General features: G+C 41.8%; 1 long non-coding RNA gene across 1 annotated transcript; it reads right to left on the bottom strand.

Moving 5' to 3' along the window:
* Positions 1–3370: 3370 nt before the first annotated feature.
* LOC129699207 (uncharacterized) lies at positions 3371–6588 on the bottom strand. Its single transcript, XR_008723802.1, has 3 exons — positions 6107–6588; positions 4805–4947; positions 3371–3778 (listed from the first exon to the last, which is right to left on the bottom strand). It is a non-coding gene; the product is annotated as an uncharacterized LOC129699207 (long non-coding RNA).
* Positions 6589–7334: the final 746 nt, after the last annotated feature.

The following is a 7334-nucleotide window of genomic DNA, read 5'->3' as shown; positions in this document are numbered from 1 at the left end:
TTTTTTTCCTCTTCACATACCTAAAGAAGCTTTTACTATCCTCCTTTATATTCTTGGCTAGCTTATCTTCGTACCTCATCATTTCTCCCCGCATTGTCTTTTTAGTTATCTTCTGTTGCTCTTTAAACATTGCCCAATCCTCTTGCTTCCCGCTCATCTTTGCTATGTTGTACTTCTTCTCTTTTATTTTTATACTGTCCCTGACACCCCTTGTCAGCCACGGCCGCCCCTTACTCCCCTTGGAATCTTTCTTCCTCCTAGGAAGGAACTGATCCTGCACTTTCTGTATAATTCCTAGAAATACCTGCCATTGTTGTTCCACCGTCATTCCTGCTAGTGTATCTTTCCAGTCTACTTTGGCCAGCTCCTCCCTCAGGGCCCTATAGTCCCCTTTATTCAGCTGTAACACTGATACCTCCAATCTACCGTTCTCCCTCTCCAATTGTAGATTAAACCTGACCATATTATTGTCACTACCTCCTAATGGCTCATTAACCTCTAGTTCCTTTATCAAATCTGGTTCGTTACATAACACTAAATCCAGAATTGCCTTCTCCCTGGTGGGCTCCAATACAAGCTGCTCTAAGTATCCATTCATGAAGGCACTCTACAAAGTCCCTTTCTTGGGGTCCAGTACCAACCTGATTTTCCCAGTCTATCTGCATGTTGAAATCTCCCATAACAACCACAGCATTACCTTTGCTACATGCCAATTTTAACTCCTGATTCAACTTGCACCCTATGTCCAGGCTACTGTTTGGGGGCCTGTAGATAAGTCCCATTAGGGTCTTTTTACCCTTACAATTCCTTAGTTCTATCCATACTGAGCTTAGATGGAGTATCGTGGTCGGTATGGTTGAGTTGGGCTGAAGGGCCTGATTCCATGATGTATGACTCTCTGACTACACAATTTGTACATAATTATTATAATAAGCAGCCAACGTTTGTTAATACAAAAGCACCCAAAGTGCTGGAGTCACTCAGGGGTCAGGCAGCATCTCTGGAGAACATGGATAGGTGGTGTTTCGGGTTGGGACCCTTCTTCAGACGGAGTCAGACTCCGCTATCGTTAAGAGCTCTATCTAACTCTCTCTTATAGCACACAGAGAACCAGCCTCCACCGCCTTCTGAGGCAGAAACTCTACAATCAATGCATCTGTTTTCTTGAGTTGTACTATTTACCTTCAATGTGCCATTATTGCTGGAACATTCAATGCCGTCTAATCCCATTAACATTGGCACTCTTCCTGCTATTAACAATCAATTTTAACCCTGCACTATTCATAGAGAGAAGTTTGAAGACCATTACTAATGACCATTACTAACAGTCCACACTCAGTTTGCTATTATAACTTTCTCTTCATTTCAATACAGAATAATGAATAGCGGATGGGCGGAGCGGTGGCACAGCGGTAGAGCACTTGCAGCGCCAGCGACCCGGGTTCGATCCCGATTCCGGGTGCTGTCTGTACGGAGTTTGTACGTTCTCCCCGTAACCTGCATGGGTTTTCTCCAGGATCTCCGGTTTTCTCCCACACTCCAAAAATGTACAGGTTTGTAGGTTAATTGGCTTGGGGTAAATGTAAAACAATTGTCCATAGTGTGTGTCGGGTAGTGCTAATATGTGGGGATCGCTGATCAGCACGGACTCGGTGGGCCAACGGGCCGATTTCAATGCTGACTCCAAACTGAGCTCCAAACTGAACTAAACTGAACAATCTACTTTCTGGTTTTCTTTAAGAGCTGTTTGACCTCAATTGCCGTTCATTCTCTTGAAGCAATAGAGAACAATTTATATTTTATGTCGCATTATGGAGCAATTTGAACGCTATTATTAGGAAACAATCAGCACTCTGTCTATAGTTATAATAGAGCAATTTGCAATTTAATTAGTATGATTATAAACAATTGTGTGCTTTAATTAGTATAGTTCTAAACAATCCAATTAGGATAATTATAAACAAGCCATCCTAATTAGTATCATAACTCTATCTACAATCACAGTAATATTATTTTAATGGGACAGCAAAATACTGCAAATGTTCGGAGAATTAAGGGGAGAAAGTGCTCAGCTGGTTAGGCAGCATGTGTGGAGAGACTAATAAACGTCCAAGGTGAATGACTGATTATTCGAGCATGGTATTATTTATGAATCAGTTTATAATCGCAATAGCAGTACCAGAGTCATAGAGTGATACAGTGTGGAAACAGGGCCTTCGACTCAACTTGCCCACATCGACCAACATGTCCCAGCTACACCAGTCCCACCTGCCATATCACTCCAATCCTATTCATGTACCTGTCTAACTGCTTCTTAAATGTTGGGATAGTCCCAGCCTCAACTGCCTCCTGTTGCAACTTGTTCTATACAACCCACCACGCTTTGTGTGAAAAAGTTACCCCTCAGATTCCTATCCAATTTTTTCCCTTCCACCTTAAACCTATGTAATCGGACTCAATTTGCTGGCTGATGAATATTATTACATGCTACACGCATCCTAGTTGTAATTATGAGGGACATTGCTATATTATTATAGCACATGTAGCCTTCCCCAACATTATTACATAATATACTCCATGGATTCAAGTAAAAAATATGTTGGCTGCACTCCTGAAAAACTGCTGCACCATCAAAGATACCCCTTCTTGGTAACTAATTAACATCAGCTGTCCTCCAATCTTCTGGAACTTCATCTGTGGCTAACTATTAAGAAGGCCTGAATCATTGGCTATATTTAAGAGGGAGTTAGATGTGGCCCTTGTGGCTAAATGGATCAGGGGGTATGGAGAGAAGGCAGGTACGGGATACTGAGTTGGATGATCAGCCATGATCATATTGAATGGCGGTGCAGGCTCGAAGGGCCGAATGGTCTACACCTACACCTATTTTCTATGTTCTATGTCTAAGATAATGACTGATAATGATAAAAAGTTTTCTCTTTTATACAAACAGAGGATTATGCGGGTCTCGACCTGAAACGTCACCCATTCCTTCTCTCCAGAGATGCTGCCTGTCCTGCTGAGTTACTCCGGCATTTTGTGTCTATTCGTCGGTGTAAACTAGCAGCAGCAGTTCCTTCCTGCACATGATGTTTGCTTTATCCAAACTTGCTATGATGCTGAAATACCAGGAAAAAGATGGAATGCGTAGATTTGAACACAGCAAGTTTGAGAATAAATGGAAAGGTGAACCAATCACAGTTTTTCAACACATACCGAGCCCCATCTATAAACAAGGAAATTACAATTTTTAGAATCTGTCAAGATAAGAATTCTTCAGGAGTCAAGAGTGTTTTTATTGTCGTGTGTCCCAGATAGAACAATGAAATTCTTACTTGCTGCAGCACAACAGAATATGCAAACATAGTATGATATGACAAACGAGAGAGGGAAAGGAAAGCTCAGTATATATATACAAATATATATATATATATATAAACACACATACTCAAAAAACAAACAGAACAGTGCAACAATAATAATAATAATCTATTGTTGTTCAGGGCATATATGAGGTTGTAGTGTTTAATAACCTGATAGCTGTAGGGAAGAAGCTGTTCCTGAACCTGGACGTTACGGTTTTCAGGCTCCTGTACCTTCTTCCCGATGGCAATGGTGAAATGAGTGTATGGCCAGGATGGTGTGGGTCTCTGTTGATGTTGGCTGCCTTTTTGAGGCAGCGTCTCCGATAAATCCCATCGATGGTGGGGAGGTCAGAGCCGGTGATGGACTGGGCAATGTTCGTAACTTGTTGCAGTCTTTTCTGCTCCCGGCCCAACTAATGATCAAGAAACAAATCTAAAATGGCTTATGAATTGAGTAACAAAAGCTAGAAAGATCATAAAAGAACAGAATATAATCTGTGCAGAACAACAAACAGATCCTGAAGAAGGGCCTTGACCCATAAATGTCACCCATTCCTTCTCTCTTGAGATGCTGCCTGTCCCGCTGAGTTACTCCAGCATTTTGTATCTATCTTAGGACGTAAGAACAGACAGGTTGCTAATGTATTCTGTACAAATTTGATATGAGTTCAAACTATATGAGATTTTGATGACATGTCGTTTTAATAGTAACACTTTGATAATAACTGATAATGATAAAAAGTTGTCTCTTTTGTATAAACAGAGGTCTTGACCCGAAACGTCATCTATTCCTTTTCTCCAGAGATGCTGTCTGACCTGTTGAGTTACTCCAGCTTTTAGTGTCTATCTTCAGTGATATTATTACCTGGCTGCTACCAAGCCTCTGACCATATCCCTCCCAAGGTCAACCAGCATCCCAGTTTCTCTCCAGCTTGCCTTGCGCATTTGTACAGCAATACATGGTTCTAGATTGGAAGGCGCAGAGTGCTGGAGTAGCTCAGTGGGTCAGGAAGCATCTCAGGAGAAGATGGGCTGTGGCTTACATCTTTAAATTACTACTGACCTTGAAATCATGTTTTGACTCAGTGATGTTTTTAGGTCATTTCAACATATACATACAACGATCTGATAATATTGTGCATTAGTTTATATTGGGTTTTGTTACATAGAGTCATAGTCACAGAGCACGGAAACGGGCCCTATGGCCCAACTTACCTGCTCCTTTGCGCACATTATTTGCACTATTCAGTTTCTGATTTAGATTTTAAATCAACACAAAAACATTAATTGCACCCTCTCAGAACCAATATGTATTATATAAAATCAATGTTATGACACATGGTTGTTCTATTTTATTAGGTTTCTTTTTTCTGTACTAAAGGTAAACTACAATAGAAAATTCTGATTTGTGAAGTGATCTAGGAATTGTACAAACTTACCTGTGGCGCAGAGGTAGAGTTGCTGCCTCACGACGCCAGAGACCCCGGGTTCGATCCTGACTGCGGGTGCTGACTGTATGGAGTTTGCACGTTCTCCCATTGTCCGTGTGAGTTCTCTCCAGGTACTCTGGTTTCCTCCAGCACTACAAAGACATACAGGTTTGTATGCTAATTGGCACTGGTTTAAAAAAAAAGGTAATTTGCCCCTAGTGTGTAGGATAGCATTAGTGTACAGGCTGGTCGGCACAGACATAGTGGGCCGAATGGCCTGTTTCCTTTAAAATCCAAAGTAAAACATCTCAGAAGATATTGGGAGACCTTCTATTATTAAGTGTGGACCTAATGTCTTTGCCGGGTCTAATGTCTCCAGGTTATGTGCACTGAAAGAGTTTCTGTATATCTCAAAACTATTCCTCATAAAATATAATCTCTTCCCAATTATGTACCATTAAAGCTTCAAGATGTTATATACCCTTATACTCCATACAGTACCCTTTGCTCCCACCCCCCCACTAAATCTACATTTTAATATCCTATTCCTTTAAGCAACATAATACTGCGGGATTTCCTCCCCATGATGACGGGGCTCTTAAAAACCTTTGCCTTTAGGCAAGTTGCCAGATTCTCATGGGTTTAATGTGGAAAGTTATGAATTTTTTTTTCCTTCTTGCTTTCTCTTTGTGCAGCGGGTCTTTTCTGAATCCTTAACCTCTGTGGATTTTTTTTTTTGCTAACTCAGTTTCTCTGCCTTAATAAGAGGATTGTAATAGGCGTGACAAAGAAAGCACGTTGCAGGTAGGCAGCCCAGTGAAGGCGAAGGCTCTGTCCCCATTTTATTTTCATCCTGCTTAAAGCAAACTGATGGATGTCTGTTAAATTGGTGTTCGGAAAACAACTAACCATCGCCCCATTGAAGTAAGATGGTATTTTGTTCAGCTACTGTGAAACAGGTTTGCTACTTGGAGTTCTCCAAACCGGCTGTCAACTGTATTTTTTCTGGCAAGTGGGAAGAAAGGAGGTTGAACAAAAGAACAGCATCGGGTTACAGCTATCTCATAGCTATCTTACAGTCACACAACAAGAATAATACTTTTAAATTTGCGAATGCGTTTGGTTTTCACGCCTATCGCCCAAACCTACTCTAGAAACAGATGTAGCAACACGTCTCTTGTTTCAACTGTGCAGCTTCGAACCCTTAAATCCTGTTTCTCTCTTGCTAAGAATAAGTTTCTGTACATTTGGATATCATAATTATGCTCTGTAACTGATTTTCAGATTGCGAACATGTTATTGGTTTCACACCTGGATCCCATTTGGCTCGCTGCATGCTGGTCTGGCACAGTTTTACTGGAGCGTCTTCATATATTTTCAGCCATGCGCTTTTTTGACTTTGGTAAACTCCCTAGATGCTCAGATATCACTGATAGAGCGGGGTAAGCTGGCTTGCTTGTAGTACTCTGTTGGAAGGAGGTTTGGGCACAGTTTGAAACGTCCGTGGCCATCCTTCATAAACCGTTGCAGTCTCCCTCGCAATGAGCAGCTCTGTGCCTTTAGCACTCAGCACCACCCTCCTCTCTGTCTCTCGGTCGTGGGATTCAATCACAAACCCTATGCCTATCGAATCACTAGATTTAGCTTTAGCTCTTAGGGTTAAAGGGATCAAGGGATATGGAGAAAGAGCAGGAATGGGGCACTGGTTTTAGATGATCAGCCATGATCATATTCAATGGCTCGAAGGACCGAATGGCCTAATCCTGCACTTATTTTTCTATGATTCTATGATTCTATGATTCTATGACAGCTACTGGGTAGCAGCACTGGAATTCAAAAGGCCATGACAAATATGTGTAGGAAGGAACTGCAGATCCAGGTTTAAATCGAAGGTAGATGCAAAATGCCGGAGTAACTCAGCGGGACAGGCAGCATCTTTGGAGAGAAGGAATGCTGAAGAAGGGTCTCGACACAAAACGTCTTACCCAATCCTTCTCTCCAGAGATGCTGCCTGACCCACTGAGTTATTCCCAGCATTTTTGTGCCTATCGTTGGCCGTGACAAATATGCGACCACGAAGCAACGATTGACTTGCAATTTTCTAGGTAAACTTTCTGCATCGTCCAAGGCAAGATTTGGGAAAAGAGATCGGTTTTGCACATTTTAACTAAATATAAACATTGGTTGAGGGAGAAGGAAAACGCTGCATGAAGTAGGGCAAAACTTAAACATGGCTATATTTACACACTTGCTGACCCGTTGCTATCTGCACGGTGCCTTTAGTGGAATGATTACATTCCAGTGTTGAATCTAGTCCAACAGCCTATTATTAGTCTGATGCATTTGGTGGGAAAATATATGGATGTGGGTGTTACTGCCATTAGATGATATCTACTGATAGACTGTGTCTTTAAACAAAGAGGCATTAAAACACAGCCTACAGTGGTTGAGGTGGCACGGTGGCGCAGCAGTAGAGTTGCTGCCTTACAGCGCCAGAGACCCTGGTTCGATCCTGACTACTGGCGCTGTGTGTACAGAG

The sequence above is a fragment of the Leucoraja erinacea genome, chromosome 8, assembly GCF_028641065.1.
Source record: "Leucoraja erinacea ecotype New England chromosome 8, Leri_hhj_1, whole genome shotgun sequence".
Taxonomy (NCBI): Eukaryota; Metazoa; Chordata; class Chondrichthyes; order Rajiformes; family Rajidae; genus Leucoraja; species Leucoraja erinaceus.
The sequence above is the reverse complement of the archived record's forward strand: the minus strand, read 5'-3'. Positions and strand labels throughout refer to the sequence as shown.